Genomic DNA, 27,270 nt, shown 5'->3' on the forward strand with positions numbered 1-27,270 from the left:
AAAATGGCCCCAACCCAAATATGTATCAGTTGGGAATGGATAAACATGCTCTGTGAAACATATGTCTATATGATGGAATATTATTTAGTGACAAAACACAGGAATACTGATGCTTGCTACAAAGTGAATGATTTTTTTAAACACTGCACAAAGGGAAAGCAGTCAAAAAGACACATATTGATGATGACATTTCTATGAAATGTCCAGAGTAGGCAAATCCATGGTGACAGAATGTTTCCGTGGTTGGTGGGATGGGGGAAGGTAACCATGGAGTAAGGTAGCTAATGTACAGACACTTTGGTGATGAAATGTTCTAAATCAAATGTGCCAATAATTACATAACTCTGGGAATAAGCTAAAATCATTGAATTATCACCTATCAACAAGTGAGCTGTGTGTTATGTGAGTTATACCTTAGTGCATGTGTCGTGTAAAAAGTAAATGCTAGGGCTGGGAATTTAGCTCAGTGGCTTAAATGCTTGCCAGGTAAGCATGAGGTCGAGTTCAATCCCTGTGTACCAAAAATAAAATAAAAGTAAATGCTAGAAAGCCATGTGAATCTAAAGGAAGATTCAAACAGATCAGAATATCTGGTCTGCCCATTTTGTCAGAGACAAATAATATTCACATTGTAAGATAAAAGATATTGACCAAAATGTACCTATCTTACATATAGTATTCCATAGGTATAAATTCTGAACTGTTGCTACTTTGATTCATTATTTCATGTTCATGAACAACTAAATTAACTATATTTTACACGTATAGAAGTGTTTTGATTTTCAAATAAGCATGTATTTTCCTAAAAACTTGTTTTCCAAAACTACTTTTTTAATCCACGCACAAAATACCATATTTCCTTTTATAAATAAGTTTTAACTGATAGAAAAATAACTCACTATATTTGATTGAGGCAAAAGTTCTAGCTATATGCTTAGAAAATTTTCCTTAGATTCCGATAGGACATATAATTGCTTACCTTCCTCTCCTTTTAAGGATTTTGCTTTTTAGATTTTGGTCTTTCATTTTCTTATAAGAGTGGAAAACTGAAAATTTATATTAAAAAGTACATGTTTTGTTCAATTTCTAGCATTTTAATTCTTGAGCAAAACATGAAAGATGAGAAATATTAACAAGGGAAAAATAGAAAATATTGAATCTTGCTTCTTTTTTGGAAATTAACCCAGGTTAGATGTTTTAATTCCAATGATTTGTTTTCTATGATGTTTATTACAAGGAGAAAAAGAAAAAAAAAAAAAAAAGAAGGAAGTCGAGCATGTAGTTCAGTACAGAGCACTTGCCTACTGTATAAGGCCCTGGATTACAGTGCTAGTATCACAACCAGAGAGAGAGAGACAGACAGACAGACAGACAGACACAGAGACAGAGACACAGTGAGAGAGAGACGGAAAAGGAAGGAGAGAGAGACAGAGAGAAACAGAGAAAGAAATTGGAAATTGAGGAAGGAGGGAATGAGGGATAGAGATGAGAGACAGATGACAGAAAGGAGGAAGGAAGGAGAAAAATTTGTGTCTCAGGTAAATACGTACAAAAAGGTAACTCTTCTGCTATTTTTACACAGAATTAAATGAGATGTTTTTAGTGCTTTTTTTTCATTTTCTCATCTTACATCCTTTAAAACATAAGGCCATTTTATTACCCTTCAACATACTCATACATTTATTCCAATTACACATGAAGGCCAGACGTGGTGGCATATGCCTCGAATCACAGCACTCTGGAGGCTAACGCAGGAGAATCACGAGTTCAATGCCAGTCTAGGCAACTTATGAAGTTCCAATTGAGTCTGGGCTAGACTACCTAGGGAGACTCTGTCTCCCCAATCCAACCCAAACCAAACTTAACCAGCTGTGTGAAGTAATATGGACCCAGAAATGCTATGAGTTTTGGTTTCCAAGACAGTTAAAACACTAAAGGGGAATAAATATAAATAAATGCAGATAATAAGTGTGATTGGTGAACAATGCACAGTTTTGTGTCTATTGGAAAAGATGAGATTCGTATTTCACGCGGAGAATAGCGTGCCCTGCCTCCCCAGTGTGAGCCAGGGACTCAGATATACAGAGAGACAGAAGGAGAGATGAGATCCTCCCAGGAACATGCCATTCCGTGGACTGTGGGGATGCCCAGTTCCTCAGACACAGGGAGAGACAAGGCTTCCCCGGAAGGCAGGATGGTGACTTCATTGGACCTGGTCTCAAACTACGAAAAGTAAAATGTGGGACACGTAGCTCTGTACAAAAGGTCTAAGCTCAGTCTCCATACCACAGAAAAGGAAAGGACAGTAACGGTCTACATTTAGAGAGAAAGTACTCCCTGACACGAGTCATCCACACAGGTACCGCTTTGAGAAAGAAAGGCAAAGGTCCCGTAATTTACTAACCCAGGAGCCAAAAATCAGCTAATAAGTGTTGGAGAAGTAAGATTTAGAGTCTTGAGCACTATGACAAAGCTTTCATTTTGGACATTAGCAAGACTGATCTGAGAATGGAGGTGAGGGCTGCAGTGGTGAATATTGCAGACAATTGTGAGCAACTGATGAAAAAGAATCATGGGGATGGGAAGTATGACAGGGTCTATGTCCCCATTTCTATGTTAAAGCCTTCATGTGCTAGACAATGGTGTTTGGAGCTGAAACTTTAGAGGGCAATTAGTTCATTAGTTTAGATGAAGTCTTGAGACTATAATCACGTAATAGGACCAGTCACCTTATAAAAAGAGGGAAAAGGTAGGATAGATCTGTGTGTGTGTGCGTGTGTGTGCGTGCATGTGTTTGTGTGTATTTGACCAAGGCCCTCCTTTACCCTCCACAGCTGCTTGCTGTTTTAGCTTTGCAGTCTGTGGTAAGGGCTGGGACTCTTGGAAGCAGTTGGATCACTGAGGGTCTAAATGCAACAGTGGACTCATCTGCTGAGTTCACAGCTGACTGTGCTTTAGGAAGGGATGCCTGGTTGGAGAAAGGGCAGCCCTGAGCCTGACCTGAAGGGTAAAGTCTTTTTTTAAAAATTTATTTTTATTAGTACACATCTATAGTATATAATGTTTACAGTAAATAATGTTTATACTCCTGCTAGGGAGCAGGTACACATACTTAACACATCTTAATTCTTTTTATTTCTATCTCTTGTCCTTCCCCTCCTTCCCTTCCCTGGTTCCACTACCCATTTGCAAAAGATTCATTCCTTGATTCCTATCTGATTCCTAGTATCTGTCTGTCTTTTTAAATAGTCATACCTTGGATTTGTTATAAAGAGAAGTTACGCAATGCTTAAGCTCGTGTGACTAATTTACGTCATGTAACATCCTTGTGCTGGGCCCTTCCCTCTCTCTGCTTCCCGGCTATGGGCTAAGCATCCTCCCTCTGCCTTCATGGAGACAGCCATCCTAGGACTGAACCTGTAGACCGTGAGCCGTGATCATTTATTCCCCTTGTAGTTGCAGGTATCCTGTACTTTCTCCCCACAATGGAACAGTGACTGAACACAGTCTGCACCTACCAAGACAGAAAGGCATACTTAAAAGACAGAGATATGGACTTAAGAACTTGGTGAATCTCAGAAACCTAAACAGATTAACAGAATTCTATTGGGCTTCAATCATTAACTCAAAGAATGTGGCAGAAGAAAAGGAACCTTATCTGCAGTGTAGGTCTTTAAGTTCTCGATATCAGCAGATGGAGAATCTGCCCCTATCTTCTACAATAGAACAGAAACTAAAATAGGGCACCATGTTATCAGAGAGCTCTTCTCTAATGGGAAAGATGAAGACAGCACATTCTAGGAAATATGCATGAGAGTTAAATTAGAGCACATTTCAAAGCCACATTTAATGAATTCACAATCATGGACGGGATGCATTGGCAGTGGATGGAGGCTCTTTCTAAGTATAAAGACAGAGAAAAATGCAAAGGGCATGGTTGCCCCAAGGAGCAGGGTGGTGAGATGCGAGGCAAAGGTAAGGCCTAGGAGGAACTGAGGTTCTTGGGAAGCTGGGGACAGAAATCTGGATGTGAGGTTCAGGCGTCTGCTAGACACAGTCCCACGGGGCAGCCTGTGAACTACCGTTATATTGCGTACTCCAAACAGAGCTTATTTTTAATCACTCTTGTGACTACATCTGGGTTGCAATTTAAAAACAGATTTTCCAGGGCAAAAGAAGTCACACAGGAAGGAGCTCCTTGCTGAATTAAGCTGGGCTTCAGTGAGAGCCCCCCTCCAGGACAACACGTTCCCTGTGAAAAAGACGGCAAATCCACCCCGGCCCGCTAACCTTTACCGAGCACTATTATCAACTCAATTGTATGTTTTTTCCTGTTGCAAAAACATGTTCCCAAAAGACTTTTAAAATAGTTTTCTTTCCTGCTAAATTGTTGTGCCAAGCAGTTTTTCTGATTCTCAGCCTTAACTGGACCAGGATGTGTTAAAGAAAAAAAAAAAAAAAAAAAAAAAAAAAAGAAAAAAAAAAGAAAAAAAAAAAAAAACCCTGTCATGCTTGACAGGATTTAATGGCCTATAAACAACAGAAACGTTTCCTAACCTGCTCCCCGTGCCTGGGATCTTCAGATGGGGAGTTTTCATCAAGATGCAAAATATTCCAAAGAAATTCAAGATCCAACCCATTTCCCAAAAGTTACTAAGCCAAACCAAGACATGTACCAAGAATAAAGGCAAAAAGATATGTGTTTGTGTATTGATAACCTAATATTAATAACCTAAGAGAAAATTGAATTATGTTATGCAGGTAGGCCCAGCTACATAACTGCAGCACAGTTTGACCATTTCTTCAAAACAAACTTAAGTAATTAATCAGTCACCTGGACTGGTTTCATAAATACCTATTTCTTTGTTTCTCCTTTCTTTTGCTCCTTCCTTCTTTTACTTCTTCTCGCTCTCTTTCCTTCCTTTTTCTTTTGTTAATAAAGCCTATATGGAACCAAGCCCATACCTTGAGGTCACTCTTGGTCATTTCAAACGAACTCCATGCTTTACTGAGGTCTATTTCTCAAACCGCAGAGTACTCTGCAGCGCTGTCTCTCTCTCTCTCTCTCTCCAGTAAAGAGCTTCCTCAGCAGAAATTTCTGCGAACTCCGCAAAACAATGGCAATCTCGAAACCCATGAAACTTAGCCGGAGAGAAACACCATCCAACAGGTGGTTTGGTGGCGCCTGAGCACAGAACGCTCCCAGGAGGCTTTTTAGATGGCTATCTGAACAGTATGCCCCTAATGGCAGCAGATAACAATTAAAGAATATGGCAGTAGGAAACTCAGATTAGATAAACAAAAGACAGGAGAAAAGCAGAAAAGGAGGTGCAGGGCTGAGAGCACAGGTTTCCCACAGACGGGCTCTGGTTTTGGAGAAGAGCTGTGACTCTTATTGACTGGGATCTAGGCAGCAACCAGCCCTGCACGCTTCAGTTGTGTTCTGCAGGTCTAGGAGGTGGATCACGTGTGCTTCTTAAATGTGGTCTGAGGTTAAATGCAGTAACCCACCATCACCTGAGGCAGTGTTGCAGCGTGAAAACCAGCCAGTGAGTGGTGGTTTCTCCCATCAGCAGGAAGGGGATGCCTTGATTAGCCCCAGTTACAAGTCTTGCAATTTTAAGTGAAATGATCCACAAACATTTATGGTGCCAGTGCTCCCCACTCTCTGTAAAGGAAGGCACTGCAGACAACTGAAGGTGCTGGGTGTAACACACTCTAGAGTAAGTAAGGGTAGACCCTAAAAAACCCACTTGTTTTCTTATGTAAGTGACACTGCTTTGTGTAAATATATATAGTAGCTCTCTCTTCTAAGATCAGTAATAAATTTTACAAGCACTCAGTCTGACTCATTTCATTTTTCCTAATCATCCTGAGGTCAGGTGATGGAAATCTTTTGTGCTTTGTCACAAACCCAGACTAAGAAGAGTTCTTTCTGGGTGGACATTATCAACTTTGGTTTCTATTTGGCTAACCAATTCTATAGGAAGATGAAAGCCTGAAAAACAGAAGGGGTCAGAAATATTACTGGCCAGTGGCAGGGGCTATTAGTTGGCCATAAGTGGCTGCAAAGGGTTCAAGACAGGGCAGAGGACCTTGTGGACGTCAACCTTAGCACAGAAAGCCTGGAGTCTGGAGAAAGGTTTGGGAGTTTGGAGTCCCTGAGAGGGTGAGAACGGGGAATGACCTCTAAGGTGTTCTTAGGATGCAATGTGCCCATTACTCTAAATGGTGCTGTGTAAGAGCTATCTGTGTCTGCAGATGGTGTGTGCGCTTGGGTCTGGAAATGTTTTAACCATTTTATGCCATCTAATGTTGCACATGTTAATGTAAAAATAGCACCAATACGAAGCTGTGAAACAGATGGGCTTATCACCTCATGCACCGACTGTCTGGTCCAAAACGGGACAGCAGACCACCACACCACCATCCCCAGCAGGAAATACAAAACAAAACAACTCTGACGTGTGAAAAGAAAGGGTAATGGTCTCAAGTGACTTAATTCCAAGTGACAAAAAATATCTTATTCTCTAATAGCTCATGCACATTGATATATTTTTCACCATTTTATGAAAATTATCTCTCAGAAAACTTTAAAAAATTACAAGTAGACATGTATAGTGACACATGCTTGCAATTTTAGCCTTTGGCAGGCTGAGGCAGGAGGATTACAAATTTGAAGCTAGCCTGGCTACACAGCAAGAACTTGTCTCAAAACAAAGTAAGATAAAATAACAATGCATTAAAAATAAAAATAAAATTACAAATAAAAATTAGAGATAAATTCCTTAACCAGACAAGTTGTACAGAATAGTCAGTTCACATTTGAAATTAAATTTTCTGTGAAGATTCTTCACCAAGAAAAAGCCTGGGAGAACAGTGAATCTACACGATGTGGGCGTCCAGTGAGGAAAAGCAAGAGGCAAACCCAGAAGAGGAGGGAATGCCGGGAACTGACCGGCATTTATTTATTTATTTTTATCTGTGGTCTTTAGACTAAGCACTGCTTGTAATGCAGTGGTTGGCACTTAAAAGACCAAAGAATGTTTGAAAAAAACATGTGGTTTCTTTGCATTTGTGGTGTGTATGTTTGCATTTGTATATACGAGAAAGAGGAGGGACAGTTGGAGAAGGAAGAGGAGGAGGAGGAAGAGAGAGACAAGAAATGGTGGACTCAACAGCATTAGATAAATAAATTAAAGGTGTAACGGAAATGTATTCTAGTTAGAGACATGAAAAGCAGAAAAATAGAATTATTTTGTATAATAATGCTAACAAAACTTTGTAAAGGATCCAGTTATTGACTGACTTTTAGAGCTTGACGTTGACTCTCTCAGGCCAAGAAACTTGACTTGAACCACTGATTTCTTTCCTTTCCTCCCGCGTTATGCCGGCACTACAGGTGGGAGCAGTGGGTCTTTTCAATGCTCGCTCTGACAGCATATTATTACACTAGAAAAACATTATTTTCCTTTAAATGTTTATCTTTTTTGGAGTATTTCCAGACATACCCTTACTAATAATCATTAGGTCTCTAAGGCACTGTCTAATATGCATTAATCTTTGCTGTTATTAAATGAATAAATAAATGAAATCATTATCCTTTAACAACAGATGTGCCAATGCTCATATCAGTTAACATTATGTTAATGTTTTACAAAGTCTGATCATTTGGAAATTCTTTCATATTGAAGGAGAGTAAAGGCTATTTAGGTTGGTTTATTTTGTTCATTTGTAAAATAAAAGCACTTAAACATTTGTCAAAGAAAGCATTTTTTCAGAAATTAGGTGATAGCAATCAAAATGGGCAGGTCATTTTTAAAGGAACTATTTCTTTTAACTCATCAATAATGCACAATCAGAATTTCTCTAGTAAATTTTTGCCTGTTAATCTTAGAAATTTAATGTACTTTTATATATGACAGTAAAAATAACTTTTAAAAATGAAAGAGCAAAACCTTTGGACATAAGGTAAGGAGTGACATACATTTAAATAAAAATATACGAAACTTTGACATTAAAGCTTTCTTTAGCAACAGGCATATATTTAAGTAATTGCTGCATTTTAAAATTCAAGTGATATTACGTTGAATGTGCATAAATCCAGATTCTAATTTTAACCAAACCTAGGGATTACATAGGAGACAGAATGGAATCCAGTAGTACTAACAACAACAGGTGTGGTTCAAAGACTTCTTGGTCGTGGTCCATCACGGTTTCCTAGCTAGTTTAGTTTCTCTTAACCAGGCTAGCTTTGCACAATCTGACCAAAACCAGGGAGGCCTGTGTTTCTTTTTTCATTAAGTTTGAAAAAAGTAAGGGTATTACATTAGACCCAATGCATATTTCTTCTTTAATTCTACTCTTTGAGGGGAAGTGGATGGTTATTACATTCAAAACATAAATATTAAACAAATGCATTAGATGTGGAAGTCTCCGCTAAAATAAGGAAAGTGTTCTCATTAATTTACTTCAAATTATTATGCAAAAAATTTAAAGCTTGGAACATAATGATACATATTATATATGCTTTTGTTTTGTTTCTATTAGGTCTGTTAGTACAGTTTAGCTGTATATAATTGTCACACTCCTCATAAGGAATTTGTACCTATAAGTGATTTATCCTGATTACTCTTTTTTCTTTTTTTTTTCCCCCTAGTTTTCTGCCCTCCCTTCAATCTCCCTTCTCTTTGTTTACAAAGCTTTCTTTCCACTTTATCCTTCTTGGTTTGGTTTTTAGCTCAAGTGGGATTTGTGGGTTTTATCCCTAATGCCTTAATTAATAGGGAATAAAAAAAAGTCAAAAGAAGAGTGATAATATATTTTATATATGACAGTATTTAAAACATTAATTAAAAATAGGATCTGAAAATAAAAATGTTTAATATGAAAAATCAAAATAATAATAATAGAAATTGAAAGGGTTTTGGCCCAGACAGGACACTATATCCATTAAAGCCTCAACCGGAAGCAGGAAGCCCCTATCTCCCCTGCCCCTAGGAAGTTACCTGTGACGCCATCTTCCCACCCTTAGGAAATTTACATATGGCGCCAAACCTAGGACCAATGGGCTACCTGTGCATCCCTAATGCCCGCCTTAGATTCCACCCCAAACCGAGGCTATTTACATGCCCCCACGCCACGTGTCCGCTGGAAAGATCCCCGATGCCAGCGGTGGGGGTGCCGGTCATCTCTCTCCGTGTTCTCAGAATAAAGGCCGCTTTTTATTTTATACTTCTCATCTTTTGGAAATATTTTTCATCTTTTGGAAATAATCCTAGCAGAAATAATACTTGTAGTGCTAAGGATTAACACATAGCCTTGCTTCTGCTAGGTAAGGATTCTGCCACCGAGCTACACTCCAGCCCAAAGCCATATTTTGTACTGTGTATTTTTTGTCTAGAAAGTGAGAATGACATAGAAATTCAAACATCTATTACTGAAATGAATAAATTACCACTTACTATAACCTTGTTCTAAAATCCCCTGCTCATTATGGACTATATTATAAAACAAACAAATAAACAAGAACAAAAAAAATCTGTTATCTTTACTATTGGGGTAATCAGAATGGCTTTGGATTTTACTGTGATTCATACACAAATTCTCACATCTCAGAAAAGCAACCAGCAAATAAGAAATCAGGTAACTCAGTGGCTGTGTAGAACAATGAGACAATTCTATTCCTGTGATAAATACATGGCTAAACCAAGAAAAATAAGGTGTAAAATTCTTAAAATCATTTTAATGATTCCCTCTTCATATTTCCTAGTAATTAAAATATCATTTTATAGAAGTATATGCTTTACTTTTTTTCTAAAAAATAAAAAAAAAGTGGCAATCCCATTTTAAAGCCAGTACAAAGGAACTAATTCAGAGCCTGTTGGATGTTCACCACGTGGTTAAAGGTCTGAAGTCTCTGCTCCTGCCTCACCTCTGCTTTCCCTGAGACTGTTAAAGACCTTGTGAGAGTTTTATAAAGGAATGGTGAATGTCTTTAATTGACTCTGTTTAGCAAATAATGACGGATAATGGCCTTGTCAATGGGTTGCCCTGGGAAAGTGTTTGCAACACCAAGTCTCTTTCTCTCTCTTCTGGGTCAGCTTTTCAAACTTCTTTGTTTAGATTCAGGGAATAAATAACCTACCAGAGGGTACCATTTTGTCTTTGGGGAAATAAAGGAGACATTTACCTACATTTTAAGTATATGTCGGAAAATAGACTCATTATGACTTTTTCCCCCTCAAATACGAGGTTTAAATAACTTTTAACAAAATAGTCTTCGTAGTAAATCTTTGATTTTATGGTAATTTAAATTGAGTGTAGCAATTGCATATACATTAGGGAGGACACATGTTCAAAGCATGATTTACAAATTATTGGCTCATATCCTGTACTCTAGAAGAGTTTAATTTGTTCCCACATTTAACAAAAGTTCACTGGGTCACTATGTTATGCCTGACACTGATGTAGTTGTAAGTTAAATTATGGTGGACAAAACAGTGAATCAAGGTTCTTACGAATTATAACAGGGAAACAGAAATTAGTTAAATATTCATGCAAATTGAAGAGTACGAGTGAAAACACGTGTTATGTAGGAAGCTGATAACCTAACTGAGAGGGTCAGGGATGATTTCCTGGACGAAATGGTATTTTATTCAATACTTGTAAGTGGGTCCTCAGTCACTAGGCTGGGGTCTGGAGTTGGTAGGAAGGCAAATACCTCTTATCAGAAAGGAATTGAGATAAGTCCTGTATCTCCTGTATGGGTACAATGTCCTTAGGATAAAAGTGATCATTTTGTAGGGGAAGGAGAAAAGGAAGAAGACAGATTATGTGTATATAAATACATGTGTGTCTGGGTACAGGAGACAGACAACTAATCTCTGTAGATTCATCAGTAAGAACAGCTTGTGCCTTTATTGTTGGACTGATTATTTTTATGCCTAAATCTTGTAATCTCAACAACTACTTCTAAGTTAAAAATAGGCAATATTGTAACTACTGTTAATTTCTTGTTATTTTGAAATGCTGTATCATTTCTATCCTTTTGTTTTTTTTAATAAAAAAATTTAAAATGTGCCAATATAATCAATAAAAAATAAATAAATAAAAAGTGAGAAAGGAGCCCAGGGCAGTGTCTGAGGGAGCGAGCAGCAGGTGAGTGGAGGAAGAGGTAGGGTCCTGGACACCTCGCTAACTTGCTGAGGCCCTTGGTTTGTCTTACGACATCTGCGAATGTGCATTTCCAGTGATGGCTTAGATCTGGTTTAGTGCTGAAAGCCAAAGTTCAGTGGCACTGGGTTAGAGGCAAGGAAGGGAAACAGAAGGATGAAGAAGAAAGCCTTTGAGAAGGTCGGCTTTGTAAAAAGAGAAGAGGTTTAGTGGGGAACGTAGTTGAAACGGTGGAGACAGAGTTCAGTATTTTAAAATATTATTGGGGATGCAGTTGAGTGAAAGAATTTGAATATATAAAAGACATCAGGAATATTAAAGTCAACACAGCCTTGAACTCAGGGCATGAAGCAGCACCCACAATCCACTTAAGAAAAGTAAAGGGCACATCTTATTTTAAAAGTTAAAAAGGGAGAGTGACAATCAGCTGACACTTTCAGTACTCTGAAGGTGAGAGTTGATTTCTTTATATTTCTACTTTCTTTTGCAAAAGTGGCTGTTGAGAAGAAAGCAAGAAGTTAAGGGGTTGTGGGGAATTACGGAATAGTCCAAAGGCTTGAAAGACAGTCAGACCCTGGAGGGAAAGATTGACTCTACAAACCAAGCAGCATTTCTGCACCAGGGGAATCCAGTTTGAGGGAAAATACAGTTTGCTGGCTGTGAGATGAAGATCAGCTCCCCAACTCCTAGGGCAAGGATTTGCAGGGTGAAGAATTGAGGGCTGGGCCAGAGGATGGAAGTACCATGGGCTGGGGACAGAGGTCCACACGGACACTGGTAGTCTGGGTCTTTGTACTTGGGGATGAATGTACTCTCAAAGATTCCGTGTGTGCGCACACATGTGTGTGTGCAGTGTGTGTGTTGTAAGGGCTCCCTTACAAGATTTAGTGGCATTTAAATATATTTTTCTGGTGCATCATACTACAAATTTTTAGACAAAAAAAAAAAAAAAAAAAGACTGAGAAAATGTATATTTTGTTATATTTCCTGGTATGTAATAAAAGAAAAGATGGCCTGAAATAATAATCAAATTCATAATGGATAGAAAATTTTAACCATCTCTTTTGCAGTTGGAAGCTGCTAATTTTTGTTTTTAGAGCAGCACCCTTTTCACTATTAGTATTCAGATATCCTTAGAAGTACTGAAAAGAATGTGGTAAAAACACATAAACAGGGGCTGGGGATTTAGCTCAGCGGCATAAGCACCCTTGCAAGCAGGCAGTCATGAGTTCGATTCCCGGTACCGATAAAAGGGAAAAAGACAAAAAAATAAAACAAACAAAAAATGTTGGTTCAGATAGTCTTAAACCTGTTGAGACAAATGCAACAAAAACTACAAGAATGAAGCGTTATGCATTTTCTACAAATAATTTTACATAAGGATCTAGTATAAAGGCTGGGGATGTAGCTCAGTGACAGAATTTTGCAAAGCCTCGGGTTTGAGCCTCAGGACTACAAAGCAAAGTATAGCAAACCAAACCAGACCAAACCAAACCAAAGCAAATCAAAACTAAGCAAACTCATTCCTTTAAATACTATTAAACTGATTCCCGTGCATGAGCATCTCAACCATGTTGGTAACAGTGTCTGCTATACTTGTAGTCTCAGGAGAAGCGGCCTAATCCATTCCTCTGGTTGCTTGGCCAGGCAAGGATACTTTCTCCAAGAGTATGATCTAGGTAGCAAATGACCCATGATATAATCTAGTGTGAAAAAGAAGACTTGACTGAATTAAAATCTCTTGCATGCCAACTGGGAGAGAATTCATTATGTAATGGAGAATGGTTTAATGGAGACGACACCAAGAGAGAAATGCAGTGCAGAAGCATTGGGTGTAGAAGGAGGGTAACTGGATATCATGAAGTTGGTGACAGACCAAGAAAGGAGGAAGGGGAAGCCTGAGGACCGGGGGAGACTACAGTATCTTGACTGACAGAAAGAATCATCTCACTTAGGAACAAAGATTCAGAAAACGGGCAGGCAGTCACATGCAAAAACCTGTGTGATACTTGTCCTGGATCAGAATTGGGTTCAGTCTGCATGAGTGTAACCCTCAGTCTTTCCTGGTTTCTAGGAACATTGCTACATTTCCGATTGTCATCAGTAGCGATAGCTTTAGCAGATGTTATTTCTTGAAATCCACAGTCTCTGTGGAGTACAGATGATTTTCCTTTTGAGGTGACCAGAAAAACAAAAGAACCCTCACATTAGGCTGGGAGAAGTACCATAAGGGACTGGAGAGCAGGGACACAGTCTTAGAATGGTGTCTGACTTGATGATCCCTTTATTTTTAACTCTTTCAAGGAAGGACTCTCAAGGAAGTCAGCACAAAAATAACAACATCAGAATGATAGCTGGAGGCACATCTGAAGAAGATCAGGCCTCAAGATAAGGCTGCAGGGACCAGGCCAGTGTGCTTCCCAAAGGGATAAACAGCAGCCTGGAATTATCCTGTAATTAGCACCACCTGGTCCAGCAAATCCAGCTAGGCATCAGTCACCCAAGGGGGCGAGCAGAGCATCTGGACCCATCCTTTTCCAGAAATTCATTCTTTCCATACACCCTTGCTATGTGACTCATATCCTCATTGGATCAATGTGAGTTAGGAAGCTTTATTTGTGACCTGAAGGCTCATGGCAGTTTGACCCACCTCCCATCTTATATTGTGACTTTGTTGTATAAATTACCCCTCACAAAGGGCATCAGTGGCCACCCCATTTAAGATCCTTCCTGGGAATCCAGGAGCTATTCTTCTCTCCTTATTTCCATAAAAACCCTCTTAATTTCTCCCTTTGGTTCACAACTCATTTCCTTGTTGTTGTGAGATCACAAACTCAGCACATTTGACAGCTAACTGGTTGGGAGTTACATTTCTCCTGAATCATTTTGGAGGTCTCATCAAGTTAGCTGGAAGGAGGTCTGAGTTTGCCCTTGTTTCATGGTACCCCTGCGTATTTTGTCTAGACTCCAGAACTGTGATTCATGTAGGAAGTCAGAAGCTGTCATCTGTTGCTTGTTGGTTGCTTATGCCTTTCGTTGGTTGCTCGTGCCATGTTAAAAGACGAGAGCACAGATGACTATGATTTGAATTCCCGTGTGGAACATTTTTATTTTTGGACTTTGTATTCTTTACTTGACTTGCTTGGTTGCTACAAGATGAGTCTGTTCCAGACAGCTTCTAGAATGGGTTTTGGCTGAGCTTGTGCAGGTGTGTCTGAGGTTTTCACCAAAAGGCATGGGACTGGTTTTAGAAGTTCACCTCTGTCAGGAAAAGGTCATGTACTTCTCTCTGCAATCCTAAAATCCTTTTTTCCCCTTTCCATGTTTGGAAGCCCCAGAATTCCTAGAAAATAAGTGTTGATGTAGTAAGGCACTGAAGATAGGCGTTCTGTTACACTCTACATAACCCCAATCCCCATGTTAGAGAGAAATCAGAATCCCTGCACATCCAGGAAGGCTTACATGAGACTTTTGGCCAAACCTGGGCAGGGTTTCTCATGTGACTGGCAATAGAGATTCTCATCCGGAGACACAGAGTGGAAGAAACCAAATTTTTGGATGACACTGGAGAGAGCTGCTTCCAAAAGCACACACATATCTGAGCCCAAAACAGGATAGCCTAAAGGAGCATCTCCTTTGATTTTCTTTCTCCCTTTCTTCCTCTCTCTCAGAATGTTAAAAACAGTTGTTCAGGATCTTTGATTGTTGGTTTTCTGTCAGGCAGTGTGGTTGGAGTTAATCGTAGCTTTTGTGTTTAGAGGCATGTTTTGCTACAGACCATGGGCCCAGCCTGGGAAAGCTTTTAGTCTTGACCACCTCTCTGCCCCTGAGATGGTTAGGATTTAGTTCTCAAGCTCTAAAGTCATTCTCTTCTTTGTGGAGACTGAATTCCAGGAAGTTTCCAGAGTGGCCCATTTCCCCCTCCCTGCAGCCCTAACCAGAGGGAAACTGAGCTCACTTGTCTCTGGGCCATATTCTCAAAAACTGATCTAGATGTGATCTTCAGACTCTCAGAGAATAAACTCTCAAATGTTTAAGTCCAGTTGTATCAGCCCTTCAGCTCTTAGGCAGAACTGGAGATTAACTCCAAAGGTATCAGCCCTTCACCCCTTAGGCACAACAGGAAATTAACTGGAAATCTCGCTTCCCCCTGCCCTGGAGAATGCTGCTGTACCACCGGGTAGGCTGGCTTTTTGTAGCACAGCTGAGTACATTGTTAGCAAAAAAATTTCTAGGGATCCCTAAGAGTTTAATAATTGCAGATATCAAAAGATAGCCACGCTCCGCAAACCACAGAGGGCTGTCTCTCTCCTGGCACGATTTCTCTCTAAAACATGCTGCAAGCCAGCGGCTTCTAAAAGCCTCTAGCTGAGGATGGCCTGCGGGTCACAGGATCACAAGGAAGCTCATCCTCCATGCATGGGAAGAGTGGACAAACCAGTTCTGGTCACGTCCTTGTGTGTCCAGCTCACAACTGCTGGCACTGGAGGTCAAAATCTAAGGATTACCTAAGCTGGGCACAGAACAAGAAGGAAGCCTCTTCCCCTCCTGTTTCTTTTCCAGGTAAGGAGAAACTGTCACAGGCAGACATGTGCAGCAGGGCAGCCTGGAGTGCTGGAAAGCCCTAAAGTCTGACGACATGAAGTTTACCTACAATTTAGGTTATTATGTGTGTTCCTGTATGTTCAGTTTTAAGTATATAATGTTCTCCAAAAGTTCTGCATAGGTTGGTTTATAGATAAATGCTCAAGTCACTGCCTCAAAGTGTGTGGTTCATATAGGTTAACAGTAAACTAACTTAAATCACCTGGTAAGTGTAAAAGTGTTTTTAGAGTTGGTGATGTATTTCCATCCAGGTTGTCAGATAATATAAAAAACTCAGTCTTAAAACTGCACTATCAGGGCTGGGGATTTAGCTCAGCGGCATAAGCACCTGCCTTGCAAACAGGCAGTTGTGAGTTCGATCCCTGGTACCGATAAAAGGAAAAGGACAAAAACAAAAACAAAAAAACTGCACTATTATTATCTATGTGCATAATTTACGAATTTTCCATGGTGAAAGATATATATATATATATATATATATATATATATATAAAGTATTAATTAGTAATCTAATATATTTTCACTATAATTAAAAAGTTAAGTTTTATATATCTAAGACAATACAATTTTCTTAAAATATTTAGATGCTCTCAGTTCATAAAGCTATATTTTAAAAGCAAAGATTCAGTATTTTACTAAAATTGTTTCTTGTGTCCTTATCATTAGTCTTTTGGTTACTAAAAAAATTGAGCTTAAAGAGCTAAAGAGTATTTCAACATTAACCTACAAAATGTTTTCAATAATCAGTTTATGATTGGTTAAACAAATAACTAGTATCTTAGTTTATGACATAACATATAACTGGACATATATATATATATACATATATATGCCATATATATATATATATATATGCCTACATCTCAAAACAAGCTATGCTGTGAATCTAAACTTAAGGTTATAGAGTTAATACTACATAAGTTTAATACATACAAAATCATTAATAGGTGCTCTTTTTGTATGATATGTTTAGACCTTAAATGAATAAAATGACCAAATTTTGACATCTCTTTAAATATGGTCCAGACATTTAAACTTGATCAGCATCTACTGGCAGTAACTAAACAAGCATTCTTATTGCTGTATAAAGGAAATACACTTATATATTGGGTGATGAATCTATTTGCTGTCATTTATATTGTTTCCTAAACTTATCAGAGTTCTAAAGGTGTCCTTAATTGTTGTCAGTAAGATTGTATTCTATAAAAGGAATCTAAAATTTGTCTTAAGAGTAAAAGCTAAGTATACAGAAAGGTTTCTATATGCTATTGTATCAGTCAGTGCTCACTAAAGAACAGAGTGAATGCAAGATATATAAGTATACAAGGATTTACAAGATTGGCTCACAATGTCTGTCCACAGGATCAGGTGTGGAAGAGTCCAGAAGGGATCCAGTGGAATCACTGTAGAGTCCCGTGCTACTTCAGGAGGCTGAAGGGTCCCCAGTGGAAGGCTAAAGGATCTGGGCTGGAGACTGAAAATCTGCCCTGGAAGCAAGGAGCTGATGTCCAAGGTGAAAGTGATTCTTGGAGCTCCTCCAGAGAAGCAGAAGTGACTCTTCCTTCTTTGTTTCCTTTTCATACCATCCGGATGACAAGCTTCCCTAGGGTGGGTCTCCTGTTTTCAGTAAATCCCCACAACCACACCCAGAACTACGCTGATTCAATTTAATTGGGTTTTTCTTACTCAAATTGAAAAAGTCAGTTAACTACCACAGCTGTGATACCAATTATTGTCAACCTCATGGTATGTTATGTTATGTTTTCATGTGTGCAGGCCTTTAAAGATATAAAACTGAAAAGCTTCTTAACACACTGGTGATTTATGGTGATAAACTTTTGGCTCAAGCATCTGGCTTTTTCTTATTTGTGTTTCAACTACTTAGGATGCAATGTGCATGTCAGTCTAGCATGACATAGCTAACCAAATGATATCAATATTTTTCATGCTTATGTTCATGTGATGATTATGTAATTATTTTATAACAGTTAAAGAAACACAGTCCAAGCAGTGTCACTCTAGAAATGAAAGATTCCTAATAATAATCTATTGTCATTTATAGACAAATACATTTTAAAAGACACTACTGAAAAAAACAAATTTCAATAAAATTTTATGTTATGCACTATCTTGTAATTAGATAAAGACACCTTACTAAAAATATTATGGTACATTAAGATGAAAATTTAAGTTGTTTCAGGGAAAGTAACAAAACCTAGTGGTTTTAAAATTACTGTTATATCTCTTTCAATTTCAATTTTTCCCTGTAAACTTTTATAATCGCTATCTGGTAACCTTTGTAGGATGCAACTTCTAAAACAACCATGACTGGTAAAGAAACTATAGTTCCTTGGTTATATTATATATTTCTTGGTTATATTATATTATATTATACTATATTATATTATGTATTTCTAGGTGCTTGAGATTTAGATAACATCATAAAATTAAACCTGTTGCTCCCACTGCTCTACTGATCTTCTGAGTGTTCAACAACTGAGGTTTGAAGACTAGATATGGATAAATCAAAGAGGGCAGTCAATATTTTGGCCCTCACCCTCCAAATTTAACAAAGACCCAAGATGTAGAGAACCACCAACATGACTCTCTTTGAATAAAGAGCAATTAGCTCCACTTTAGCTAAACCTGGCCCTATCTTCATGTCCTGATATGTGCAGAGCTGGGTAAACCATTTCCTTCTCCTTTCTGTTGGCTCTAAACAATGTAAATAGGGCTGGCTGAAGTATTGATGCATAATCCTTGAAGCCAAGTGACAGTCCTCTTTCCCTGTCTCAGTGTCTCCCTCTAAATGGTTGATCCTAGTGGGATGGCAGAGGCAGTGCTCCAGGGCTGTCAACTGGGTTCCTGTCTTGAGATAAGAGGCGATGACTTCCCATGACAGAAAAAGTTTGCACATCAGAATTTGAAGCAACAGCCTCCTGGACATTAATGGCTACCTCAATTGTATTATGCAGATTGGTCTTTCTGTGCAACCTTCTCTCTGCATATTGCAGAGGTGCTTTCTGGCCTCGTGGCTAGCTCAGCTCACAGTACTCATGTAATTCCTGCCATTCTTGCAGTCACTTATTCTTAGCCACGTCCTTCTTCAGTTAATAAGTTAATAAAATCTGGGGTAGACTCTGGATCACAACCTTTTTTCCATGAACCCTCATGTAGACCAGACTTAAGACCCCTTCATTGCAGTTAATTATAAATATGTCTTAGTGTCTTTATTCTCATCATGGGTTGCACTGGAGGTGGTAGATTGGGATTACCTTGCCAGAATTTTAATAACGTTTCCATTGGTTACAAATATAAGCTTCCCATATCACGAGGAGGACAGGAAAGAAGCTTCTATACCACATCATGAATGGACCTTGTCTCTGGGATCCTAAAACTCTGCTGAACTATTTAACTGGCTGAACAGGGAGAGTGCTGGATCCCAGAGGACAGGATTCAATCATTCCACAGTGTACTAAAAGTGAGATTTCCCAGAGAATGGAATTCCTCCCATGCTTCCATGGGAAACCACGTGGTCAAGCAAGACTATGACCCATCTTGGTGGCTGACACAGAGCAGATGTGTGGCACTGCAAGTGCTTCCAAAAGTAATCCCTGAAGAGCCTTAACCTATTTTGATAGATAACAAGAGGTTACTTTTGATTAATGCAGGTCTCACTTGTTAGCCCTACATGTTTAGCAGATGTATAACCAAAAATATGTGTAACAGCAATACCACAGTAGATACAGGCTAGATACCGAAAGGGGGCGTCACTCACTGACCCCTGCTGTCAGTTTCCAGCTGCACCTGTAGCTGCTCACTGTGATGGCTGAATGAGATGCAAACTGTTCTCCTCACTTCTTCCTTTGGATGGTGGACTCATCCTTGGTGTTGTGAGACCATGAACTTGGCACACTTGACTTCTAAGGTTAGGAGTTATATTTCTCGTGTATCAACATGAGAAATCTGCTTTTCAACAGATTTGGGAGATCATTATTAAAAATGCAGCTACATATGGAGTCTGACAAAAAGTATATAATACTTCAGCAGTTCACCATATTACTAAATGTCTGGAAGCTGATGGCCACCACTCTGGGCATGTGATATTACTTACTACACATGAGTATTCTCAAGTGTTATATCAAGTCTTATAAGTAAATTATTACATTTATCTGATTGCTATTCTACTCAAATTATTATCTCTTTTATCAGTTAATTTGCCCTCTTCCATGCATGAGAAATACAAAAAAGGTTATAAGACTATAACTATATATAAGACATTGTTATTAACACATCAAAAATTAGAAACAGACTAAGAAAGTAATAGGAACTATTTTTCTAATTCCAGTAGAAAACCCATGTAAAGGAATTTTGAACTAACTGGAAATACTGTTTTTTATTCGAGCTATAATTTATATGTTGACAGTTCAAGGTCTAACACAAAAATCTGTGATTCATGTTTCAGTATTTATAAAATACTAAAGAGGGTGATTCAATGGCTTTGCTTACATGTACATCTGGTGAAATGGAATGATTTGACATTTGCAAAAACTGCAAATATGTATCTAATAGAGAGTTAGACACTGACTCACACTGTACTGTATTGAACTCTGCTATAAAGTGATAGTACAACTTTGTAACTTGGGCATATTATTTCTCTAACCTCAGCATCTGCATAAGCAAATTGGGGACAAGATTAGTATATACTATGTAGTATCAATGTGCCTACTAATTGAAAAACTAGTAATAGAGAGCAGTGAGGACATTTTCTAACACACAGCAATCTTAATAAAAGTTATCATTATGATGCAAGTTAATATTAGCTATCATTAATTATAATTCTCACCCAGTGGTAGGGATAGAAAGCATTCTATCTAACCTGAGAGTGTAGTATAACAAGCATCTTATTTATACCCAAGTTTTGCTGATGGGAGGAAAGTATTCTCACCACATTTTGAGTATGAGAAAGTTTTGTAACTACAGTTGCCTAAGAAAGTGAATTAGCATATTTTTATTTGGGGAGGTTGCTGACTCAGTATTAGCCAGTGTGTTCTGTTCCATTTTTCTGGCAGTATAAAGACAACTTTGAATAACACATGGTCACTTTTAACGCCGCTGCTTGCATCTCCATGTAGGCAGCTGCTGTGTCAAAATGACCTCACTGAAAACCTGCTTTACGGTAAAAGGGACCAACAATCACAGCCAATCCTGTAAGAGACTGAAAACACAATGACTCTTTTTTTTTTTCCAACACAGTGTGAATATAAAACAAAACATGTTTGTGCAGACTGTCTTAAGATGTTATCTGACTGGTACCTTATAAAGCACTGTCTCTTCTCACACATTCTGTCCATACATCCATGAATTTAGTTTCCCAGAAACGTGGCCATGCAAGTTGTTTTTCGATTGACTGATAGATTTGGTTTTGAGTGGATTTACTGCAACCACAATAATCTGTGTGTTTAAAGGTTATCCCACAAATCAAGTTCCATTTGCAGAGAATAAACAAGTCTTGCTATTCTGTTGGTTAAAGTAGGAACACATCAGGAAGTAGGATATGAAATAGAGGGACAGGAGACAGTTCTATACTCTATTGCAGTAAATCTAGTTAAATGCTTCCTAAACATTGAGGCTTTGGCTAGAAGCTGTGTTTACATGCCTGATTTGAACTTTTCACATGAGAAGGAAATTTTGATGGGACCTCAGAGAACCGTAACAGTTCCCAAAGCTCATTCACAAAATGTGTCTATAGGCAGGCAGATTTAGCAACAGGCTATGATTAGCAAGCAAAATAAAGCAATAACAAGGTGAGGTGATTGAGAAATACGGAGAAGAAAAGAAAGGAGAAACGAAACTCTTAACAAAATCAGTGGAACAATATAGGTCTGAAAAGTATTTAATATAGAAACTGTTTTGTAAATTGTTGCAACTCGCCTTGCTGTCTGTGGTAGTAAATTAGCTGACACTCATTTGGTCTTCAGCCACAAAGGAGTTTTTAATCGCAGTGTTTTGCAAACATTTGCTAAAAGTTCCTTTTAAAATGTTCGTATGTCAATTAAATATGTTGCCATTGACTGTAGTCATCAGTGTGCAATAGATCTTTGAACTTATTCCTTTTATCCAATGGCATTTGCCCCAATTATTTTTGAATCTGTCGGTCAGCATCTCCATGGTAATAGGTGTGAGGTGTTATACCAGTCCACAGTGGGATACCACCTCACACCTATTACCATGGTGATGATGAGCCTGGTTTGGTGGTGCACATCAGCAGTCCTAGGACTGCAAGGAAGGCAGAGACTAAAAGATCGATCACACGTTTTAGCTTAACCTGAGGAACATAGTGACTTAGCAGGACCCTATTCCAAAAGAAAAAAAAAAAAAAATGACTGAGCATATAGCTCAGTGCAAACACCCTTGGTTTATCTTTTTGGGATAAAACATGAGCAATAATAAGTAATGGTGATGCTATGATGAAAAATAAACTTGCACACCGTCACTGGGAATGTAAATTAATATAACCTTTACAGGAAAGAGTATCTCCTCACAAAGACAACTGCTGTGTGACCAGCTACTAGGTATAACTCCAAGGGAAGTAAAATCAGCATGCCGAAGAGATTTCTGCACTCAGATGTTCACTGCATCATTCGTCACAATACTCAATAGATGGAATCAACCAAAGTGTCCATCAATTGATAAGTGAGTAAATAAAATGTGAACATGGAACATTAGCTAGCCATGAAAAGAAATAAATCATGTCAGAAAAAAGTAGCATTTGGGGTTTGCATTGACCCGTGGTCTTTTCCCTTTTTTCTTTTCTTTTCTTTTTCCTTCCCTTCCCTTCCCTTCCCTTCCATTCCCTTCCATTCCCTTCCCTTCCCTTCCCCTCCCCTCCCCTCCCCTCCCCTCCCTTTCCTTTCCATCTTTGTTTGTACACACCAGGACCTTCCCACAGACCCACATCCCCGGTACCCATGACCTAACCTCTGCCCTTTTCAGAGAGGGTCTCAGTTAACTGCTAATTTCCCTCACCTGAGAATTTGTGGTCCTTCAGCTTTAGCCTCTTTTCTCTACAAATGTCCTGTCTTACGGTGACATTTTTACATTGAAGGGAATGGATTTACATCAAGTTTCTGTGATAGAATTTAAAGTGGTGTCACATAAAAGCACCATGGAAAAGAGAGTGTCCTATATTACTTGTAATAGGATGATTTATAAACTAAAATGTATCATATATGACACAGTCATTCCTATTTCCATAGTGTCAAGGGTCATTTCTTTACAAACATTGCCTACATTTCCATGGTCTGGTGTCTTGGTCAACACAGTGATGGGGACCTATAGTCCCAGCTGCTCAGAAGACTGAGAAGACTCAGGCCAGAGGACTCTCTAACCTCAGAAATTTGAGGCATGCGGGGCAACACAGTAAGACATTAAAACAATTAACAACCAAATAACTCAATATTTTTGCCAATCTGCACTGTAATCAAAGCGTTCCTCATTGGCCACATTATGACTCAGTTTGTTTTATCTGATTTAAATTTTGCAGCAATAAGTTTGACTCATCTGGTTCTCAGAGTTCCCTCACAGAATCTTTTGTTCTGATCTTTTATCCCTTTGATTTACATTTGCTAAAACTTGGAAGCATTCATATAACCCTGGGGTTCTACTCATTAAGAAAAAATATCCAGATTATTGTTCTCTGCACCAATTCTAGAATTTATTCTCCTCACTAATATCAAAATAGCCACTTAAAGCCAAAAAATATTCAAAAGGTATATAATTTCATAAAGAAGGAATTCTGAACGGAAGAATTAAGAATCTTGTAAACTCCAACCCCTTTTTCCTGGATCTACAAGATGATATAAAATCTTCTTTTTCCTTAAATATGACTTGTTTCAGCTAATGTCATTGTATCATGTTAATTGTGACTCTCTGGTTTCTTTCATTAGCTTATAAATTCTTCATAAGAGCAAGCAAAACTAAAGATATCATAGACATCTACTTCCATTTCTATACTGAATCATCCTCGGATTCTCCTCTAGCATTTAAGTTGGCATTTAATAAGCATCCAGCTGGAACATCAGTTAAATTGTTACTTGGTTTACCCGGGAGCGAAAGGATTGGTGAATCTACCACGCTGTATGAAGTTAAATCACTGGGGTCTATTCCCTCCATATTGCATAAGATTTAGGTTCACAGATGTGTCATTGCCTTTATGTTATTTATATTTGCTTATATTCCAAAGATACTCCATCCTCTGTAAAATAATAATCTTAGAAATTGTTGGTGTTACAGATGAACTTGTGTCCCCCCCAAAAAGATTCACTTTTAAAGTGTAACCTCCAATGTGGCTACTTTTGCAGATGGAACTTTAAAGAAAAAAAATAAGAGGAAGTGAAATCATAAGGGTGGGGTCCCAATATAACAGGATGGATGACCTTGAACAAGGGAAGACACCTCAGCGATGACAAGCACAGACTGCCCACTGGAAGATGGGATCAGAAGGAGGTGTAGAGAGGTGTGAAGGTAACGAAGCTGTCTAAGGAACTTGGACTTCCCATCTCAGAATGTTCAGAAACAAATTTCAGCTCTCTAAGACTTCCAGCCTGGAATGTTTTCTTCTGGCAGCAGCCCTCACTAACTAACATCGTCGGATAGAACCAGCTCTCAGAGCTGGACTCCAGAGTGTAAATTGGTGGAGAGCTTCAGAAAATAATGCTTTCTTTATAAATGGTATTCTTAAAATGACCTCATATTGAATATTTTCTTATCAATGAATAAGCTATTTCATTTACTCAGGAATGAGAACAAAGAAATATATTTATACAAGTTGTAGGAAGCTATGACTAATAACGGCTAGTTTAGAGCACCGTGCTAATATTTTTGGAAGCAGAAACTAGCTCACACACTGATTTAACCTCCACTTACCCTACTAATCATTCAAGTTGTAGATGTTACTGTCACACACAGCTCCAAGTCCTGCTAGAAATTGCTCCAAAGTCTATAAAATAAAACAGATGCTACTAAAAAAAAAGTCCTCAGAATAAGAGCATTAAGATGATTTTATGTAGTGGGTTAAAGTTAATCAAATTATGCATTTTAAAGATCATGTATTTTCCAGGTAGTGAACGCAAGAGAGAAGCTTCTGAATTTCACACCAATTCACACCAATTTCAATTTAATTGAAATTTCAGTTCAATTAAAAAATTCATGTAGTGAACTGGTTCTGGATGAAAGCACAGTTCTTTCAAGAGATTATGACAAAGAAAAGAGATTATGACATAATATTCACAATGTATGTGTTGGAGCAATCTCTGCTAACACTTTTTTAAAATGTAAATATAGTAAATCTAGTTGAAGATATGGTACAAATAGTTTAGTAGTTGTCATTACCTTTCTTTTGAAAAAAAATGTTGATTGAAAGAACACATTGAAACCAATTACAAATTGTTATCAACTACTGCCAGGAGGAAAAGAAATAACTAGGACTTCAAACAACTGAATGCGGAGTGTAAAACCAATGAGAGATAATATGGATTCACATTTTAGTGACATACACCTTTGAAAGGTGTCTTGAGTAAAAAGCACAGTTTTGAAAGTGCATATATGGGACACGAGAGCGTAGAAACAGAAGAGAAGGCAAGTATTCAGAACAAAAGATGAGACAGTAAATTTCTTCTTTCTTCTCTTGGATTATCTAAGCATTAATACAGTAGCACCATATATTGAAGATCTTATTCTGTGTATATGAAATCATTTGAATATTGAACGCTTCACATGGACTTTGTCTCAGTTACTTTGCTTTCATTGCTATGACAAAATACCTGACCCCAAAATGAAGGAAGGAAAGGTTTATTTAGCTCACTGTTTGTGGAAGTTTCAATCCATAATCAGTGGGCTCCAAGGCAGGGTGAATGGCTCTGGGGTAATACTTCAAGGCAGCAGCCAGCAAAAGCAACCAGAGCAAAAGTGGGGAAGAGCAAGTCTCTTTTCCTCCCTTATATTCTATGCAGGCCACCCCCACTTCAGGGTAGTTGTAGCACTCACAAAATCTTGCTCTCCTTTGCACAGGATGAGGATATGTACAAAGTACGAACTCTGGGCTCCCTGCTGAGTCTCTTACTTAAACTTCTAAACTTCTCAAGTTGATATAATGTAGCAACCATAACAGATTTGGAGAAGGATTCAATTAAGTTTCAAACATTTGAGAATTTCCTTTAAAGATACTAAGAGTATGTATGTTTGCTATTTTATTATAACATGTCTGCCTTACAAGAATTTACACGTTGCCTATCTTAGAACTATCTGTGCCAGGAACGGAATCATACATATATCAGCAGGCGGAAGTAGCTATACTCATTTTTCCCATCCAAAAATAACTTTATTACGAAACATAGTATACCTTCTTCTTGCCAGGTGACTCATTAAAATGTAAATCAGCCATGTAACCTGTAATCTACTTAAAATTTTCCTAAATGCAAGCACCAAAGCCTTCATTCTTCATTCCACACTATTTAAAAATTCTCTTACTTTACCTAAATAAATTTATTCATAATTATTTTTGTGGCTGAAACCTTGTCCAAGTCCCAGCGCCTCTGAATATCAAATCATATCACTGATAATACACAAATAGTCACCATAGGCCATAAGACCTTCAGGATCCAGGTCCAAATGTTTCTTGAAATCACTAAAGATTACCCTACATTTTACCTTGAGAATCAGGTGGAAAGATTTCACCTCTACCATGCTACTCTCTTCTGACAGTGTCTCTCACACTCTAAATGTCATTAATTCTCAGGTATCAGAAGCTGCAGTGTTCTGTGCAGAACAGGTTGAAAAATGGCCTCCAATTTACCCCTCACTATGTTCCAAGGTAATGCAATTCCTGTCCAGATTTTCATTTAATCTTCATAAAGACATGTCCTGGATCATCAGCTCTTTAGAAGCTCCCTATCAGTTCATGTGTCCAGTAAAGATGGACACCAAGCTATGCTATTAGCCTTCACCTTCCCATCCTTACATGTGAAGTTCCCTGTAACAGCAAAACTATAAATATCCTATTTTTTCTTCAGCAAAATTCAAAGTTCTTTGTGTATTATTTCAAACATACAGATGCTGGTGAAAGGGTAGTAGCAATGAGCTAAGACAAGAATATTTGGTTGAAGGTTTCCATCTGGGTTCTGCCTCTCTAATGAGAGGAAAGCACTTTGATAGAAGTACATTAAGGTAGTGTTTAAAAATCTATTGCCCAAAGAGCAAAAATTGTAAGAAAGAAAGGATGGTTAGTATCAGGGACCTGGCTTAGATCCGCAATCTCCCAAATTGAGTGCACAGTGAAAGCGTAAATAAATGAAATAAGTGGTAGGATTTTAGGGCTCCTGGAGGGTTAAAACACTCCGCAGAGTTCAGAAACTCTGGTGGATAAGACAGGGGATGTCTCTGGATAGCCCATATTTATTTAGAGGATTAGAGTGGAAACTATAGGACATT

At 38.3% G+C, this 27,270-nt stretch overlaps 1 protein-coding gene across 4 annotated transcripts in view; it reads right to left on the reverse strand.

The window, feature by feature from the left end:
- The window catches only part of Calcrl (calcitonin receptor like receptor), a 100,298-nt gene that overhangs the window by 50,493 nt on the left and 22,535 nt on the right, over window positions 1-27,270 (reverse strand). Inside the window, exon 3 of one of the 4 annotated variants that reach the window (XM_023561023.2) lies at window positions 24,709-24,781. The exons of the other annotated variants lie outside the window; for them this stretch is intronic. The gene's annotated coding sequence lies outside the window, so the exon portion shown is untranslated. The remainder of the gene's footprint in view (window positions 1-24,708; window positions 24,782-27,270) is intronic. 4 annotated transcript variants of the gene reach the window in all.

This window comes from Cavia porcellus, unplaced genomic scaffold (assembly GCF_034190915.1).
Source record: "Cavia porcellus strain 051 isolate PalLab524CR breed Dunkin Hartley unplaced genomic scaffold, mCavPor4.1 scaffold_12, whole genome shotgun sequence".
Classification (NCBI taxonomy): Eukaryota; Metazoa; Chordata; class Mammalia; order Rodentia; family Caviidae; genus Cavia; species Cavia porcellus.